We start from the raw sequence: 21,251 nt of genomic DNA, 5'->3' as shown, positions 1-21,251 counted from the left end.
CAGAGGAGCCAAATATTATGTTAGTTGTTTCATTATGTAAATGTGCAAAAAGTCTTACTGGATTGGACTTTCCATTAAATTTACACAGCAAAAACAAATGATTTTGCATGTGCTTCTTTTGATGTTTCTGATTGTTTCTTACAGATTTTTACCATATATTTACTTTTGAAGTTTCAAGATAAAGTTTCTTAGGGGGAAACTTCAAGATGGCACAAGACTCCCTGTAATAAGAGTATGCATTGATACTGCAATGCCCAGTATCTTCAAGTCTTTCTTCTTTTATTATTCCACTACACAAAAATTTAAAATGGAACATAAAAACAGAGGACAGCAAGGGAGATTTACTTGGAAACAAAAAACTATTCTTTAGCCAAAATGATGACTATTCAACCATTTCCAAATGCACAAATGAAAACAAATCCAAAGACTGAACAATAGGGTAATGGTTGACAAGCAGTAAAATTTAAATAAAATTAATAACTAAGTTTCTTAAGTCTTTTATGCATGATAAAGAAAAGATACCTTCAAAAACTCACTTAATTTCTAGAAGTACAGGTTTATCTCCCCTCTGTATGGACTAAAATGTAGCCTTTAAATTTCTACCCCTGGTGATCAGATGTTCCTTCATCCTCTGCACTGTTCAGCATGTTGTATGGATTTTTGCCTCCAAAATATCCCATTCCTCAAAGCCATTGCACCTCAGTTCATTTGCTTATCTCTAAATGCCTCCTAATTTGTCTCTTTGCCAACACTGTCTCCATCACAACATTCTTCACACCACCAAATCTCAGACACATCTGATTAGCCTCTCATCAGCTAATGTAAGTGCCACAGAACAAAATACAAAGTTATTTAAATCTAAATTTCTTAAAACAGCACTCCAAGACTTCATGATCTAGTGTTCTCAACCTCACCTTTCCTGCTTCCTCTCCCACACATCCATCCCACAGACCTATGTCCCTTTGCATATTCTACTATTTTGGTCTGTAATTCACTCTCTTCCAACATTTGAGAGATCCTCTAAGGCTCAGCTCAAATGCTACCTTCCTCCATGAATTGTTTTCCTCCAGTAGGAAAAACCTTTCCCTTTTTTGTGCCCACCTGCACCTCCTTTAAATCGTTGCTGTAGCATAGATCTCAGGCTGGTGGTGGAGTCAGTTACATAATCTACCTTCCCACTACAGTTCTTGTCTGGTCCATATATGCTTCCCTTAAAATGCTGAAATGGTATCAAGCCATTCAAATAATACTGGCCTCTTCTCCACAAGTTTTCATTCTAGGAGAGGAAGTGTGTGTGTGTGTGTGTGTGTGTGTGTGTACTCATAATAAAATAGAATAAACAGTACATGAAAGTTTAAGTTAGTCCTCGTAAACTTCCTCAGCAGGCAACTTTTTGTTGTTTATAAAGTTTCTAAGAATGTAAATATCATCTTGGGTTGACTAAAAAAAATTATTCGGAACTGAGTTCTCCATATTTTTAAATTATAGGTATGGAGAAAAAAAGTCAGCCATCTTTATTGATTTAAGACCTAACAACTTATTTATAAACTGGTACCTGCTCTCTGGAACCCAGAGATGACAGTCATAAAGTTTTCTTTTGCTCATCTAGGCCATCTCTGTGAAATTGGGTATTAAAAAAACTTAGATTCACCTACGACTTGCCAAGGATAGGCTCACAAACTGCCTCCCTGCTTTTACCTGATGACCTAAGTACCTTAACTCAGCCTCTAAGCAAACCAAGTTAAACCAGGTTTAGTGTGGTAATTCTTGCTTCATTAACTTTCTACCAGGAAAGCAGTTCTATTTTAGACATAACGTCCACATAAGTTGTTTTAGTTGTTCTTGTGTACATGAGTGCACATGCTTTTCATCCTATATTTCTTAAAATTTGAAATAGAATTCACATGCCATAAAATTTACTCTTTTAAACTGTAAATTGTGGTTTTGGGTATATTCACAATGCTGTGCAGCTATCAGCACTATCTAGTTCTAGAACTCTTTCATCACCCCAAAGGGAAACCCAATACCCATTAAGCAGTCACTCCCTGATTCCCCTAGTCCCAGACCCAAGCAATCACTGATCTGCATTTAGTCACTATGGATACACCTATTCTGCGCATTTCATATAAACGGAACTAAACAATATGTGGCCTTTGTGTCTGGCTTCTTTCACATAGCATAATGTTTTCAAGGTTCATCCATGTGGTAGAATGTACTTCATTCCTGCTTATGACTGAATAATATTCCATTGCATGGATATACCACTTGTATATATCCATTACTCAGTCAACACACATTTAGGCTGTTTCCAGTTTTTCACTATTATGAATAATGCTGCTATCGAGCACTGGTGTATAAGTTTTTTGTGTGAACATGTTCTCACTTCTCTTGAGTAGGAGTAGAAGTGCTGGGACATACTGGTAACTGTAGGTTATTATTTTTAACCATTAAACCATATTAACTTTTTAAGGAACAGCCAAACTGTTCCATTTTACATTCACACACACATTTTTAAAGGGCTTAAAACAGGGTCTGGCAGACACTTTCTATTTTCACATTTTGATTAAAAACAAATTGTTCTATCCCTAGAGAAAAAGATTTCCTTGGGGACCAAGTCTCCTTAGAAGTTAAAGTAAATTCAAGGTTTTACAAAACTGATTAAACCCCTTCAAAACATAAGGATGTATAGGAATACATCAAACCCTTAATACAAAGGGTTTCAAGTCATCAAAGGGGTTAAATTTGCAAATATTTAAAAATTAAAGAGGAAAATAATGACAACTCTCAAGCTTGTATAGTCAGCAATAGCCACACACTGATCTCCACTCACAGCAACCTTCAAATAAACATCCCCAATAATGTCTAATAGACATTTCAAACTTAACACTGTCAAGCTAAACTCCTATTCTCTGGTCCACCACACTTGTTCTTCCTACAAACTTTTTCCCAGGCCACAAACCTTACTGTCAAGGTCGACTTCTTTCTCACACATATCCCCCACCTAGTTAGTAAATCCCACTGGCTCTATCATCCAAGCATATCCACCACCTCTCACCACCTCTATTAGACATCTCTCAGCAAGGTTAGTGTACCATTATGATCTGGTGTCAAAACACAGCCAAAATATTCCTTTTAAAATATATATCTCATCCCACCTGTGTTCAGAGTCATCCAATGCCTTCCCCACCACCTGTCCCTCATTCTGTTTCATCCATGCCAGATATGCTTGGGCCTTTGGGCTCAGTGCTGTCTCTGCCTGTCACGATCTTCCCCTTGACATCATATACATGTCCCCTTACCTTCTTCAAGTCTTTGCCACATGTCACCTTCTCAGTGAAGACTTCATCTGGCCACTCTATTTAGATTTGCTGTTATCCCCAACACTCCCTTAATCTTCTTTTCCTGATCTATACTTCTCCACATTTACACCAACATAACATACACTTTACTTGTTTGTTTCTATTTCCCTCCAAGAACAGAAACTCCATTAGGGCAGGAAGATTTTTGTTTTGCTTACTACTGAATTCCCAGAACTTAAAACAGGGTCTGGCACACACTGCTCAATAAGTATTTCCTTAATAAAGAAACAAATGAAAGGGGGAGTATAAAGCTGCTCAGAAAAGAGCTAAACAGTGGTCAGGGAAAATTTATGAGGAATATACCAAACATAATTAAGTTGGGATGGGAGGAAAGCACCATTTCTAGAAAAATATGTCACAATGTTTCCATAGTTTGTTTTAGAAAAGCTGCTATGCTTGCTCATTTCATTGTTTTTGAAAAGGATCTACCCATTGTCCATTGCCAAGGGCCCTTAGATTCTGAAGAACTGAAATAAACTCTGGGAGTCCACAAGTTCCCAGAATGATGATGCCCTTTCTCAACTTCCACATATACATAGAGCCAAGCAAGGGCTTTCATGACCTTGGCCTTCTGTTAGACCCATTCTCAGCACCTTCACACAGTACAATCACAGTTTCTCAGGCCACCTTCCAACTAAACCACTAATTGGTGAATTTATCTTCCTTGGAAGTACAATCACAGCAACTTCAAAAGATGCTCTATCCCAACCTCTCACATATTTTATATATAAGAAAACTAAAGTAAAAAAGATAACTTAAAAAAAAGATAAAGTAAAAAAAAAAGACCAACTTGCTCAAAATACCTTGAATGGCTACACAAAGTATTTTTCAAATAGTAATAAGCATTACAAAATTTAAGAGAGCCAAGACACTTGGAACAAACCCTCTAAAACTATCCAATGTTATTTACAAAAATTAGTGGAAATGATTGTATCTCATAATATGAACAACTCTTTCTATCTATCTACATTAGATTTAAACATTAGATTTAAAAGTTGTAACAGCCCATCAACAGAGCTATACTCCAGCAATCAGCAAACAAAGGAAATAATGGACATATTCAGAATTAAGAAAAAAAAATGTACTCCTCTTCTCAAAAGGAGCATTTCCTGTCCAGTGTTGGGAATGATGAGGATTTCTAAAGTTTTTTGCAAGTACCAACTTTCTTAAGCATTACTAGCTTTAAAATAGCAGTATAAGGATATTTCTATGAGCCAATCATCTTTGTGTGGGGTTCAGAGGAAGTATTGTTACAATCTAAATGATCTTCACCACCACCAGCCCGGCAATATTGCACTATATCTCCTCGGGAGGTCTGTTCTTGGCACTATTACTGCTAAGATCATGCTGTAGTCTTCAAGTATCTTACATTGGGAAGAGACTGTGGACCACTGTTAAGAACAATTTCCCACTATGCTACAGTAAAAGAATGATGATTCTTTTGAACAGTAATTTCTTGCCAACATCCTTTCTATAGCCTAAACCTAGTGAAATCCTATTCTGTTTTTCAAGGCCCTCTCTTGTTCACCTTTGCTGGGGATCTTTTTCTGACCACTCCATCTACAGTACTCTTTTACACCAGATAACCTACAGCATTTGTTATCTCTACCTGCCAGTCAGCAGGCACCACACAATGGCAAGTAACATCTTTTTCCTGCAAGTCTTAGTTGTTGCTGACCTTTTCTGTTTGACTGGAAAGCAGTCATAATCCCAAGGAATCATGTAATTCATATCCCTATGGGGGTTTTCTGGAAGGTAAAGCACAGTTCTGTTACATATAAGGGGAAGAACAGAGGCCCTAAGAGAGTCACTGGGTTGAGAATACACACCACCATCACAACTAAATTTGCAATTTTAGAAGCTTTTGATTCTAAAACAATGATTCCCAACCTTTTAAAGTAATAAGGATGCTTTTAAAAGTCAAAATGTGTTTTAAAAAACCAAATACACACTTAAATAGTAGTCAACTATTTAATATTTCTTAATTGAGAGGATATATGCATTCAAAAGTATTAGTACATACACATGAGGTATGGTACTCATTTGGTCCATTTGGTCTACAGAGCACACATTAGTGTGCACAAGAAGTTGGAAGTTCCCCCAGGACCTCAGACTGGCCCATGGTTGAATTTTATTGTGCTATGGGCACGGGATATTACTGCCTTATCAAAAAATGCTACCTAAAACTATGGAGGAATAAGCATAATATACAAAGACAAATAGCAAATCCTCACCCCATGCTTCAAAAACCTTCAGAAACTCAATCCCTCTTCCCATGAAGTAGCATATTTTAAGCAATGTGAGATGATTCACTTCAATGTATCAATAACAAACTGTTCTTGTAGTTTTAAATTAACAAATAATACAAAGGAACAAAGAAATGAACATTATAGACAAAATCAAATAGCAAATATTTGAAGGTCTATCTCATACATACTCCCTCATTCTAGTGAAATCTCAATTCTATTTACACCATTTCATCACCCTCTTAAACAACTACCAATATTTTCCAGAAAAGACAGAAATATTCTAATCTTTGTTCAAGTCTTTTGTGCAGTCACCAACCAGAATTAGCTTAAATAAATCAGCAGTAGTGCGCAGTGTCCAAAGGAATTAGCCCTAGGCGCAAATCTGGACTCAGCCACTTATTAACCATATGATCTTGGGCAAGTTACTTAACTAAACTTCGTTGGCAGGTTTTATGGTCTGAGAACAATGGTCACTGATTACTTAAGTAACTATATATAATAAACATATAATGACAAAGATGTATTCTTCTTATCGCAACAATTTCAAAGTTTCCTTTCAATTCATATTGTCAAACTTCCTTCTTGCCTGGCTCTGACAGGACTATTCTAGGTATCATAAACCTCCACAAACCTGTAACTAACTGGTTCTACTACCTCCAGTTCTACCCAGGGCTACTGCTGTAGGCAGTTTCTGAAGGTTAGGAAAAACTGGACACAAAAATAATATAGGAGGCCACTTGAGTAAACCAAAACAACAACAAAATCCACTTCGAAACAGTGAATTCACTCAAGCAGGAATCACTCCTTTAGAAACTGAGAGAAAGTAAAAGGACAAGAGAAAAAAAAAGATCAAAGTATTCAAGTACTCTTAACACCCTTACCTTCAGTTCAGCAAATGATTTGGTGATTTTAAACCCTACAGATTTTAAACATCACTGTTGTCTGCAGCATCCATCAATAACCAGAAGTACTAATGAAACATGCCTCATTAAAATAACTTTATCACTTTTAATTTAATCATTTCACCACCTAGACTATTTTTTAATAAAAAGTCTCAACAACTTTACTTAAAGTTTCTCCTTTCCCATGCATTCCAACAAATGAATTCTTCATCATGTGCTTAGACCTCCTGATGGGAAGCATAATTAAAATTAGGCAACAACAATTCCATTGGGTACTAAGATCCTGTCAAATCCCTCAATGAAGCTGAGTCTGGTTTCTCACTAGCCAGCTGAAAGTTTAGTAAAGAAAACTTGGGGTTGCGCAACTTGATGCTGGCCATTCAGTAGATGGCACTCTTTCCTTTGAGCCCAAATGATAGAAGCAGGAAGAAACATGTTCCATGACATTCAGGTGGGATTCAAAGCAGGCTTCTCTCTTCAAAGCACTTAACTAATAGTCACAATTCCTCCAGAAATGCATTCATCAAAAGCTGATGGTCCAGCCAGGCACTTCAATGAGTCCAGGGAAGTTCAGATTATAAAACATCAAACATAATATAAAATCACCTAACTCAAGTGATTACCAAGTAATCAGCTTCTCAGAGCCTTTTATAAGCCAGGCAGATACCCTGTTCTTATTCAAGCATAAAATGTTCCTTTCCTATTACATTCTGCTGTAGAATTGATAGCTTTTCAGTGGCCAGTAACCACATCCTTGTCTATCAAATACTTCATTTGGGTTTTTAATATTAAAGTGTTTAAGGAACTATGATACTGTCATTATCAACATGTACTAAAACCAATGAAAGCTATATTACTTTCAACATTTTTTGGTTGAAAATGATTTTTGAAATCCACTTAAACACCGTAATACAAAATTACTGTAGATCTAGTTTAGAAAAAGATGCATTTAAAGCAGTATAGATTTCTGATTCATTAATGGTATGTACTTTAATATTTAATACATAATGGCTCCCAACCATTATGTAATGAGTAAGGTGTCTCACGCTTGTTTCAGAGATCTTCTCTGAAATTTAAAAAGCAGACGGTTACGGTATAGATGGAAAGAAATTCCTTTTATTGTAACCTCCAATTGAAAGTCAAACTTTTCCACATTTGGATAGGAATACCTTAAAAATTTTACCTTTCTCTAGGGGACATAAAATTCAGTTCTGTCAATAAAAGTCACAGGAGGAAAGGCAAAGTAAGAGGAACACTGTTTTAGTTTTTTTTGAAAAGTTGGGAGTGGGGATAAGGAGTAAGACCAATATATCACCTTCAGTGTCAGTCTCTTTTCCCCCTTCGACTCACCTGTGGCTCTCACCCTACGCACTTAAGCCAATTCACAACTCCACTTGAGCTCTGACCATCACCCTTCCCTAATCACTTCCTTAGATACTGAAAAGGTTGACCTTACAGAATCTTTTTATGTACTTATAAGACAAATGACATTAGAAGTGACAGTGCAGCTAACAGTTGCTGGTTCCAATTTCTGAAGGATTAAAAGTAGTCTTAAAGAGTCCCTGAGGAGGACTTGATCCCCAAATAATACTACTTTAAACATACCAAGTAAGCCTAATTATTGTCTCCACGAGGATACTGAGTAAACCCATCTTTTTGCTATGGCATTTGGTCATTCCAGGAAGTCAGAAGATGACAGGATGAGAATACTGCATGGAAAAGGAAAAAGGAAATGCTGTCCATGCACAGGACGAGTTGAGCCATTGTGGAAGAACGTCACAGAAACACTGCTGATGGTGGTAAACTACAGGCATACATCAAGTCCCCAAGATACTGAAAAACTCAGCACTTCTCCAACTTGATTGCTTTCTACATTGTTAAAATTCCAGCTCCCCTAGAAAGCAACCAACATCAGACATGGGAACTGAATTAAACAGGTTCCAGAAGTCACACCTGCAATGTCCTTTCCTCTTCCAGCCAAAGAGGTGAGCACTTCTTTGGTGGGGGATGGGGAAGTAATAAACTACAAGAATTTAAAGGGGTATAAGAGCTTGCACAAAGAGTAAAGTAACAATTTCATGTATGTTAGTTGAAGTTTTCATCTTGCTTAATCCATTACTTGCCATGATGTCTACTTGCCATATGCACATTGTGACCACTTTTTTTATTGTTTTATTAATATAGATAGATGGTATACTTCTTGAGACATTGGTTTTGAGAATATTATGTTGTTATTACCCTTAAGTTTCTTAAAAACCCCTGCCTGGCTGGCTATGGTTAATTTATATGCTATGGAAATCATGTATGCCTACGGCAGAAAAAGAGTTTCATAACCTAAGGTTCAAACTGTAGCCTTGTTTGAGGACATAGCGATCTTAAATGCTAGTTAATGTACTGCCTATATACCAGTATCCTCAGGCCCAGTTTCCGGCAATTTGAAACAGAGGTTTCAAAGTTCATCTTATATCAGGGACTCTTACCATTTTCAATTATGCTTTAACTAAAGCCAACTTTTAAAAACAAGTAAAATATATGGTGGCAGTGGGAATCAGTCTGACATTAGGTAAAAGCTCAATTTAGATCTAAACTCATTATAAAGATATAACTACATGTCAAAGCCTATATATCTTTTACAATAACAGTTCAGCTTTGGCACAGTTAAAACTAGTGTATAGATTAAGAAAGAAAGTTTCCTACGAAGGAAATTTATAAGAATGATAAGCCTCTTAATATCAAAGATGGGCTTCACTCACTTGATACCTTTTGGTGACCGTGCTACTACTTTTTGGGTTATACTAGACAACAATGAAAGCCACATTCATTCTTTAAGGTTTCTGGGATACTTCATTAATTGCTCCTCAGTGTAGTAAGTAATGTCCTAGAAACTTGAAAGAGAATATTAATGCAGCTTTTCAAAGATACCCAACAAAAAAAAGCCTAAGGAAACAAGAAACTCTAATTCTCATTATCTATGTTATCACCTAGGGCTTTAGGGTAAGTTAAACAGTACTTTCTTAACATTTAAATGTTTCCAACTGTGCAATTAACTTAATTTTGAACTGTGAGACTTGTCCAGATATTTAAAAAATCATTATTAAAATACACATGAGATAAATAGAGTCCACCAACTTTCTGCCTTACACACACTTTCAGTTAATTTTCATTTAAAGTTGTTCTATGCACATTGTTGGTACTCAAATATTTACTACATGAATGCTGGGTGAATAACTTTTAATTTTGCCTGAAAGGATGAGTATCCTTCAAGTAGTATGGTTACACATTTGTCCATAACTAGTTACTGTGAGAAGAAAAAAAAAATGAATTAAATTCATTTAATTACTATATAAAATATAAGGAGAGCAGACTTTTCTTTCAAGCCATAGACAATGACAGACTTCTAACCTGTGTGATTTAAAGAGGATTCTGAATATATACAATCCATTAGAGTAAAAATCTGAGATTGTCTTGGCTTCTGGCCAAGAGAATTTATTTGATCACTGACAGAACTTGAAAGACCTCATAACAATCTCATCTATAAATAATACTGGCATGGACCCCAAGATCAAATGATAAAGCATTAACCTAGAAGGCATGAAAGAAAATATCAGGGCATGAATCTCAAATGACATCACAGTCTACAACTGCTCAATTAATTTCAAATAGGGTGTCTATGTTTAAAAGGAAGAACTGCACTCTTGATTAGTCATTTAAAATTTTTTTATGCAAACTTCACATATTTAATATTTCCAAAGGGATTTGAAACAGCACCAAAAATTACAGTCCCCAAATTAGTGTTTTAGTGTGAGAGATTAGTAACCTGTGTCTTCGATACAACTTGAGCTTTCTTAATTTGCTATGTACTTGCTTTTAAATATTTTTCCTAACATTACATTTCACTAAATTGTCCACAAAGGACAGACATATCAGCTTTCTACAATAAATCTAAACATTACTTAAAGCATCTCCTAATTTGGGTTTAATTAATTTGCTGACCTATCAACTACACTGGTGACTCAGCAACACAGAGTTCCTTGAGGAATGGAACAACAAAGTATAACCCATAAGTTACATCTTTTCACTTAAGGCTAATTTTAGGAGGCAACTCAGTTGGAATTTAGAACAAATTTAAGTTAAAATCCATCTCAGGTTGATATGGTTTTGATAATCAGAAGATCAGGCCTATTGATTTACTGCAAACCAGAAACTCTCCAAGGGGCCTTAGTGTCCACTGGGCCAGCTGGAGCCCTACTACATACCTGGCAAGCTTAAAAAAACAAAAACACTTTTACCTCTTTAGCAATCAAAAAGATAACATATTCTAGCCCAAAATCTAACTTCTTAGCCAAACATGTCACATGAATCAAAAGAGAATTCTCTTCCAAATTCAAAAGGTGATTCTAGTTAATGCAAATTAACACTGCCATTCAGATTAAAACATAACCTGTTGGTAGTATTAATACAGGAGGGTGTGGCTAAAAACATGCCACATGTACACCTGCAGTCTTGGGGCTACTAAGACCTTCACTGATTTTCAACTATTTCTGCCAGTGTCTCACACACACAACAGCAGCAGGGCCCACTACTGTGGGCTCACTCTCCAGCCATACTCCAGGTTCAGAACCAGCTTTTGTTACTGAGTAACGGTATGCCTTGGGCCAAATATTTAACTTATGTCTCTGTTTAGTCATTGGGTTGTCGTGAGGATTAAGTCAATTAAATCATATAAAACTCTGTGCTGGCACAGATGGTAGAGCAAATAAATGTTGGTTGTTACAAGTATTTGCTGAGTCTTTATTTGCTGGGCAGCAGGACATAACCACCTTCAAAAAAGTGTCATTTTATGTACTGAGATGCTAGTACATAATGCACTTACTGAGCACCAGACTATTCTAAATACATACAATTCGGTTCTGTTATTATCATTCCCAAACATTGTACAAACTCAATTTGTTCAGAGTTGGGTTTCTATGCTTTTATGTGACTTCTTCCGTCAACAGAAATGCTTCCTAAACCCTGACATGCATAAGTGCCACCAGGCACATCTAACCAACTGCTATGAGATAGAAGAGATTAAACAGCTAACAGCCTGTATAGGCTTGGGTATGACAAAAACACTCACACATTATACACCTACTTCAGGAAACCTCACAACCTCAGAAGTTGAGCCCCACCCTGTATCTAGGTTTTAGGACTGGTGTAGGAGGTAGACTGACACTAATCCTTTGTCTTCTTAGTTTCTAAAGACATTATGGTTTTACAAAGACAAAATCCACACTTGAAACATCACTGAACAGAATTCACGTTCATCCCTATATAACATTACTGAAAAAAAGGGATTAGAAATAGCAAAGCATACAATATAATTTTTCATTGATTTTCAGGGTGTAAAACTTACATTCAGAAAATAAAATCCTTTTATCATGCAAAATAAGTATTTCCCAGTTGTCATATGATCACCTATGTCCTATGTCAAAAGTTGAACAAATATTCCCTGATATCATACATGTAAAAAGCTGCAAGATAGTTGGTTATGAGGCATTCACTATCTCAAGAACTCTTAAACTGTTTTTAACATTCAAAATAGATACATCACTTACTTTAAAAGCAACCATTACCAACATGCCAGCACTTGAGGTCACGCCAGCACATGAGGTCAATTTTAAGAGTTAGCAGACTGAACTCTTTGGAAAGATGAAGGGTTAATGGTAGCAAAAGTGGGCATTTTTTTTCTGGATCCCTCTCTGCAAACTTAACCTGCTCGTTTTAAGCAAAGGAAGAAGAGATACAAGGAAATTATAATGTAATTGAAATTTAGATATAAAAACTTCATACGTAAACTCCAACAGTAATTTAACCCTATACATGTCAGTCCTGTACCTTAATTACACAATGTTTTAATAGTCAAGCATCTTAATTTAAAAAAGACGAATTATGCTGTAGTCTTGTTTTACTCTTTAACAACACCCTCATTAAAAGTCTTCTAAAGGCAAAATTAGGATGTACTCGGCATGATGCAGACGCACTCCCATTCCAAGAAAAGCAACCATTTCAAACTGCTAAACATAAAATGTATAATTTAACACAAACGTGCACACACGTTTCTGCAGCTGGTTCCAACCTCCAGAATCTTATCAACTCCACCTAATTTGCGTATCATTTCCACGCAAAGCCTCTTAATTGAGTTAAATTCTTTTTCTCTCCACACCACGTCTAGTAGGTCAAATGCAACAGCACATGTGCCAAGGAAATCAGTGGTTTTACTACACTCCCATTTTAAACGGGCACCTACTTGGAATTAAATTTCTGCAACAAAAAAGTTCACCTGAGGCCATTCTTGCCATTTTAATAGAGGCCTAGCTTATTCTACCGGTCTCTATGGTCTTGCCTCAACTTTAACAGCATACCTTCAAAGAGGCTGACGTGCCCCAAACACCAGCAAAGAAAAAGTGGTGCCAACTCTGCTTGTCACCCCGGGCAGGAAACGCAATCTCTAACGTATATGCGTTTGTAGGGGGGGTGGTGTCGGTGTTGGGGGGATAGGGTCGCGGATTACAGGAAAAGGGTGGACGAACACTTTCAAGTAATAACAGAAGTTCTTTTAAATGAGGAAAACAAAACAAACCAACACTTCCTCCCTTACCTCCACCTTTTCCAAGCGCGGGAACCTCCCACCCTCCTGGAGCGCACCTTCAGACCTTCAGGTCCCCGGGCCACCGAAGCTTCACCTAACTCTTGATTTTTAAAACTACTTCCCTCCTGGGGAAGCCAGAGGACGCCCGAGAGGGTCGGACCCAGCCCGAAGCGCCCCGAGAACCGCCCCGCAGGTCCACTCCCCTCAGACCGGCCCAGGGATCGTATTGCGGCCCCTCGCGGGGAGAGTTCACCTGAGGCCGCAGGGGCTGCCAATAGGAAGTCCCCTCGGCCGCGCTGACGGCCGCGCGACCCCGGGAAGAGCCCCCGCAGCCCAGCCCGTCGCCCCCGCTGGGAGGAGGGGCGGGACTAGGGCGACTTTTCTCCGCTCGGGATTACCTCGCCGCGCGCAACCGGCTTTGTGCTTCGCCCTCCTCCTCAGCGGCCGCCGGGTTGCAGCCGCCGCTGGACCCGCCGCAGCCGCCTCTTAAGCGCCCCACCGCTCGGGAGAGGAGGGGGCGTGAGGCGGGAGGGACCCGGGCGCCGAGCCCCGTGCAGCAGGAAGCGGCGGCACCTGGAACGCAATGCCTCTAGATTCGCTGCTCTTTAAAATATAATTTAAACCCCTTTCTACCCCTCCCGGCCCCTGGCTCTGGCGACCGTTACCGCCGGGCGGCTGGCGCTCTGGCGGAACTGGCGGAGAACCCCCTGAGCGTCCCCTGGTCACGCCCCGAAATGCCCTCGACTCCGCCCCCTAAGGCCCTCCCCTGCAGACCTAGCGCCCCTGGTCCCGCCCCTTAGGGCCTGGAGCATCCTGACCCCGCCCCTCGGAATCACAGGAAGCTCCTGGCCCCGCCTCCATTAAGCCCCGCCTCTCACGGCCCCTCGCGCCTCTGGGAGAGTCTTGGCTCTGCCCCCGACAGCCCCTTCCTCGCCGGCAATGGCCGAGTCTGCGGATCTGCGGCCCCATGGGCCTTGTGGCCGGGCCTCTGGGAAGGTCTGGCGCTGGGCGGCTGCCTGGCACCTCTTCATCGTCTTCCTCCAGCAATGCACCTCCGATCTGCGGCGTCCCCTGAAGGCTGAAGGGGGAAACGACCCCGACGGAAACTGGACTAGGAAGGGGAGGAAGGGAGCCTCGGAAATCCGGCTCGCCCTAACCTGGGCGAGCCCGTCTCCTCTCATGGGTGCTCCGTCGCCTCTGGTCAGCCTGCCGCTCCTACCCCGGCTGCTGGGTCTTCAGGGGGAGCCACTGCTGAGAATCAACCTCCGCACGCCCCCCATAGGAGGGGCCTGGATTTTCTTCTCTGCACTCTTGCCTGTTGGGGCGCCTCTTCCCTCTGCTCACCTCCACGGAGGCGCAGGGGAGGGGCCCTCTCAATCGTCCGCTGGGACCCGTCGAGGGTCTCCACCCCCACTTTGGCCCCTGGCCTTATGAGAGCTGACTTCTTGGAATTGAAAAGTGGAGGTATCACTTGCCTTCAAAATGAATCCGGGGGCAGGTAAACTTTGCAACACGCAATTGCGGGAAAGTGGATGCATCCACAGGTGATACCGGTCCTCCCACCCGCGCCACCCAGACACGTTTCTCACCCCAACCTATTCTCGGAATAGACCTCCCAGCAATGCACACCATTCTCTGCCACCCACGACTTGCACATCCCTCCCCCACACGTGTCCTCCACCGGCACGAATCCACTCACAAGCAAACCCTTCCGAGCGCCATTCTGGTTATTCATGGTCCCTTGAGTCAACCCCACCCTAACAAATACAGCAAACTTCATTCCCCACCCTTATCTCCCTTCGTTTCCAAAGCACTGGCGACAGTCCACTTCATTTCCTTCCTCCTCTGCACTCTTCTCTTCCCCCTCAAATACTTCACGCCATCCCCCTCATCCTCCTCCCCTCCCTCTTCCCTAAAAATGTGCTAATTAAAATGTAGTTTCCTCTTCCCACATAGGAAGTGTGGAAAGTGAATCTTGTCTTGGCATAAACTGTGATTTATTTATCTTTATTTTCTCTCTCCACCGAACTAAAGCTACAGAAAATTTAAGCCTACCACCATCTCCCATTTGCTCAAAATCCAACCATGCCTGTGATTTTTAAATACCCCTAAGGATAGTGGGGAAAGCTTCCCGGCTTTGGGGAGAAAATATTTGGAAAATGCTCAGCCTGTCATTTTATTTGACATTTAAAAATATCTGCAGTGTTTGAGAGAGAGATTGGGAGTGGTTGGATGTTTCCTTGCATTTAAAAATCCAAAAATGAAAAGCTTTTCATGAATCAAGGTTAGTCTTTTTATGAAGAGCAGAAAAAAAAAGTACGTTAAGGGCACATATCAAACAATAATCTCCACTATACAGAGCATTTGCTAGTTACAAATCTAGACTGCTCCCCCCAACCCCCAAACCCAGGGAGACAAATTGACAATCCATTTTAAGCATGTCTGATGAGCAATCTTTTCCATGATCATTCCCTTTCCCACAGTCTCTGGACAAAATGGATAAAGACCTGCTTACCCGCTGAGGATCCAAGGCTTTCTTGTGTGCACGGTAGCAGACGTGTGTGTCTTCTGTTCTGTAGGTGTGGATTCTGCAGTGCTGCACAGAAACCCACTGCAGCCTCAGACCGGCGGCGGCGGCAGCTTCTCCCAGTGCTGAGTAGTAGTGTGTGCCTTAGTAGAGACTCCACAGTTACCGTGAGGCGCTTGCTTATAAGAGAAGAGGTGGAATCTTTCTTAAAGGAATGAGTTTTGTTTTCCTCTTCCTCTTGCTTCATGAGCAGCAGAAAGGGTGGAAGCAGGGAGTTTTTTTGGACTGAGTTAAAGGCAGTACAGCTGTGGGAGGTCAAGGTTAAAATTAACTGGGTGATGGAGGGACCGATTTAGTGTGAGTCAATGAAATGCTAGAAGCATTAAAGAGCCCAGCTAACTTCAGACCTTGGGGTTCGTAGCAAAAATGAACGATGTGACTTTAATATTTGAGGCTAATATTTAATTTCCGATCATTGCACTAAAATGTTAACTATGTAAACGGAGGTTATTATTTAAAACAACATGAAAAAGAATAATAAAATAAAACTTTATATAAACGAAGGTTATTAGTATTTAAAACAAGAATATGAAAAAGAATAATAAAACTTTTACATGACTAGGAGCAATAGAGTTAAGTCTTACTACATTTATAAGAATTTCAGTGAACATCCGTATTAGAAAATATATTACTGATAGGTTTCAATGTGTACTCATGTTATAAAAAACAACAATATTTAGTTACAGGAAAATAAAAAATATATCCAAAATAATTTCTGAAATAACAGTGGAGTACATGCAGTTTCAGTGGCAATTCAAAGATCAAAAAATTAAGAAACTTGTAAGTAGATTAACTTCCTTTAAATCTACTATGCAGTCTATTAACACATGATGTGCCCATACCTGAGGAACCTGGGAACCTGAATTACACTTTTAATTTTACTTTTAATAGTATTCTTGGCTTTAAGCACTGACCATCTGTGATTTTTGTTGTTGTTGTTCATTGGTAAATGAACAGGTGTGGCCTCAAAACATGAATAGAGAAAAATATGGAAAGTATTCTGCAGTTGATTTTCTTTGCACAGCCTTTGTTAACTACCTTTGGGATATTGAGCTAGTAAGTAACAGTATTTGGTGCTTAGTTCTCTATTTTGTAAAATGAGGATGTTGGGTTGAAATTCTCCTTTAGCATTCCAAAATACTATGATTTTATGATACTTATACGTTTATATTTTTTATGTAATTCAAGTGTAACTCACTCTAAATTATTTTTCCTAAAAACTTGGATTAAAAATAAATCTTTATTTTAAATATATAGCCTGAGTTTATTTACCACTAGTTGGTGATTATTTTGCAAATCAAGTAATCACTTTTTTGAAGTGAATAAACTTGATTTTATCTGACTTACAAATTTATACCCAACTCTGACCAATTTTCCTAAAGCAGGATCCTACTATATTGCTAAGGACACCAAGGGACTGGAGTACACTATGTATGTTTCATCATAACAAAAACATATTTAAAAACTGGAGCATCATTGGATGATAGAGTTGGAACAGAGTTTAGCACTCACTCACTCCAACCCTGTAATTTTTTAAGTGGAGGAAATGAAACCCAGAGAAGCAAAATGGGGACAGAGGAAGAGAGCTGGAGTTCACTGAGTCCACTCTTCACATACACTAAAGGCAAATAAACAACATGTGTGGACATACACATTGTTTCACATGCCCATCCTGGGGGCTGAGCAGGAACTGTCACAACAAAATAGAGGTAGTTTGACTCAATGACTCTACTTGTGTATATGTAGTGTAAACTGAAGAAATATATCAAACAAGTACTCACAATGCGTGTAACTATTAGCACAAATTTTGCCTTCAGGTTTGGGAGTGTTTTTGCTAGGAAGTAAAGAAATTCGTCCAGGGAATTGTTAAAAAAAAAACAACAAAAAACCCAGCTGTTCTCCAGGGAAACAACCCTCATTAACAAGCTCTTCCTTACCTTCCACCCATATGACAGGGCCTTCAACTCTGCCAGTATTTTCCCCACACTCGTTGGTGTCTCTCTTCCCTTTTGACTACATCCTCAAGCATGCCTGCTAAGAAGAAAAGATCATTTTGGAGCCAGGCAGGGGAAAATACTGTAGAGACTTAATTCTTGCCTTCAGAAATACTTTTTGGAAGATGCTTTTTGGGCTAGATACTAACATTTTCCCTTAAATCCTGATCTAGTTTTCCTGATAAGGAACCTGGCACTAACCTAAGTTCATTCTCCCTAGTTTCAAGGGGACATTACAGTTAAAGTCTGTGTTATATCAGATGACATAGCAAACTTGGTGATTTGTGTACCTTGGTGGACAATTTACCACCTTGATTTTTTTTTTAAATGTCCCCTACAAGGAGAGAATTGAAGGAAATTAGTTGCACAGTTGATTCATCTATTTTTGTTTATTTTGCTCTTCTACAAGGAAAGTATTTCATCTACTAGTTGCTAATGGACAATGAATAAAATGGCGATTACCTGCATAATGCAAAGCAACCCCCCCAAATTAAATGCTTTTCTTTGTATCTTCCCCAAAGTGCTGAACACAGTCTCTTATATAAAGGCACTTAATAGATACTTTTAAAAATGAATACACAAATTAATGCATGAATAGCCTCCAAAATATCCCGAAACTGATTACAAAGTGTTTTTGTTTGTTTGTAATTTGCATCGTCTAAAACAACTGACTCCATTCTCTAACCTCCCTTTTCTAACACAGTCTTGATCTAAGAGAAACAATCTATTTTCTGTAGACCTCTTTAGGCATCCCTGATTTGTATTCTCCAATTAAATTGTAGCCACAAATCTCCACATGAACTCTGGGTAGATCAAGCAGTAGCCAGGACACTTTCTGCCAAGAAAACACATGCTAATGTTTCAAAATTCCAGTGCTCTAGTACTAGCTGTGACACCAACTGGTTATGTGACCTCAAATAAGTTTCCTGACATACTTGTGCCTCAGTTTAACCACCTTTTAAGTGGATTATAATGTCTACTGTACATACTTCATAGGGTTGTTGTGAATTTCAAAGATAACAAATGTAAAAAATGCTTTGAACTTTTCAAAGCTTTGTATAAATATAAGGTATTATTACCGGCACATATATTTAAAATCAATTATCTAGTTCAAGGGACTTTACCCTAAACAACCTGTTTTCCAACTTATTATTGCAGAGAACAAACAGGTTTATCTGTCGCCCTGTGTGTATGCACACATACACAGACACACACACAGACACACAGACACAGACACACACACACTACTGCTCTCAATTTAACAAATTCTCAACCTTGATTTTCCTCTGGATTAGGAAATGTGGGACTGCAAATGAATACGAAGAGCCAAGAATTGATATAGGGAGCCTTCCTTCATCCCTTCTCTACAGTTTACCTTTTTGAAGCTCTCAGAAGGAAAAGTAAACCCAGTGAAGCAAAAGAGCCTTTTTATACTACATAATGTCATGTACTTAATCAGTGAGGTTAGATGAGCCATTCATTTGAAACTTGGCCATGATACATACATCTTGATCCCCCTTTTATGCCAAGCCCATCTAGAAAGTACTTGGGGAACAGAGCAGGAAGTGCTGACATGGAACTCATGCTAATGAGTTCTCCATCCCCAAGGAGACATAATCAGGACAATCCTCAAGGATTCATCAACAGACTTTATTAGCACTATGTGACCTATATGATTTATTTTAAAGGAATTACTTCAGCTATATACCTGACATGGCCTCATACCACTGTTTAAGTAATCTGGTCTGATACATTTCTGTCACATTCATGAAACAGCACCTCCAGGGTCCTCCTTTTTTTTTAAGGTAGTTATCTTCATTTATTAATTTTCCATTTGATGGGTCTTTAAAAATCATCATAGCTACACAAATAACTAATAAACAACTGCTAGTAAGAAGATACTCAGACTGAGAGGTCCACTCATAGGTATGACATAAAACTCATACAAAATCAATTTAAGAGTTACCAATTTCTGTGTGGAAAAACTGTAAAATGAATACAAAGTATGCAATTATTATGTGAAACCGAAACTTTGTCAGTTTACTTACAGATCTTTTTCATGTTCACATGCCCTAAGATTTCAGCAGCTAATTTTTACTAGATATGTCTGAAGTACATGGTCTTAAAACCAGGTGTTTGAATCCTTATGGCATTATTTCTAGAATGTGTTCAGGACCTACCTGCAACAGAAAAACTTGGGAGGAGGGGTGTTCCTAAAATGCCAATTCCTGGGCTTATCCTTGAATTAGAATCTTCTAAAGTGTACTCTGGGTTTTTTTAAAGCACTCCAAGTGATTCTCATATACACCAAAATTTGGACACTGCTATCTTACAGAAAAAAATTAAATGTGTACAGAATCTCAGAGACACAGTGAGGAAAATGCAGGTGGGTCCTTTTTCATTATGTGAAAGGGATCAGAGAAGTAATATTATAATATGTATAATATTTCAATACATATATATATTAACCCTGGCTCCACCATCTCTATAGCATAAGCTTGGGCAAGATACTAATCTCTCTTGAGTCCTAGTATCCTCATCTGTGAGATAATACTTTTTTCACTGTGTTGTGAGCTTTAAATGGGGAGAGCTTCTACTTTAATGTCTGACACATAATAGAACTTAAGTATATGTTCATTCCCTCACACCTCATTCAAAACGGAGTTTACAGGTGCATTCTTCTTGCCCAGTGTCCTTAATATGCTTGGTAGAGGAATATGAACTAGTAGTTGAATAATCAATATTTTGTGTTCTCATAGTTTGCCAGCACTAAATGCTTTGTATGTATTATTTCATTTTATACCTACAATAATCCTTAAAGGTAGGGGCTATTATTTTCATGTTACAGATGAAAGAACTGAGGTTTAGAGGATAAGTAACTCGCCCAGGATCTCAGAGCAAAGCATTCGCAGGGCTGGGATTCATATCCGGGCTTTCCAACTCTAGAGATGAACTGCTCATTATGTCATATTTTTGTATATTGTCTACATGCTTAGATTCCAATATATGAACCAGTCTCTTGGAAGGAATAAGCAACTGCTAAAATGGAATTTATCAACATGCCAGAAATACAGACAAATGAATACCATCATGTACCTATTCTAGAAGCCTTTGCCTATAACAGAGCACCTAATGACGTTCCAAGTATTTTTTTAATGAATAGAAGGCAAAGATTTCATAGGCAAACTGTTTAAGCAACTGACATAACTAAACCCAAGCTTAAAATCGCAAGCCAAATTGGTCTGATTTTCCAAATCAACTTACGCTCTGACATAATGCAAGTCACTGAATTTCAGAGTTACAAATCATCACATCATTTGCAACAAATAGTTCTTGAGTACTGTAAACTATGCACTGGTCTGGCATTGGGATGATTAAAAAAAAAGCCAAAAACCTAAGACATAGCTTATGTCCTAAACATCTAGTTGGGAAATAAAACAAAAATGTATGAAGCAACTAGATTGCAAAATCACCCCATATGAGATAATAAATATAAAACTCCTAGCAAATGGTAAGAATTTGATAAGTA

At 38.9% G+C, this 21,251-nt stretch overlaps 1 protein-coding gene across 8 annotated transcripts in view; it reads right to left on the bottom strand.

Moving 5' to 3' along the window:
- ADD3 (adducin 3) overlaps positions 1–16,156 on the bottom strand; it is a 143,933-nt gene extending 127,777 nt beyond the window's left edge. For 2 of the 8 annotated variants that reach the window (XM_036898767.2, XM_036898768.2), the window contains exon 1: positions 15,657–16,156. The gene's annotated coding sequence lies outside the window, so the exon portion shown is untranslated. The other 6 variants (XM_036898773.2, XM_057506309.1, XM_036898770.2 and 3 more) reach the window with 6 other exon arrangements.
- Positions 16,157–21,251: the final 5,095 nt, after the last annotated feature.

This window comes from Manis pentadactyla, chromosome 8, assembly GCF_030020395.1.
Source record: "Manis pentadactyla isolate mManPen7 chromosome 8, mManPen7.hap1, whole genome shotgun sequence".
In the NCBI taxonomy this organism is placed as follows: Eukaryota; Metazoa; Chordata; class Mammalia; order Pholidota; family Manidae; genus Manis; species Manis pentadactyla.
Note: the sequence above shows the minus strand (reverse complement) of the source record. Positions and strands in the feature narration are given on the sequence as shown.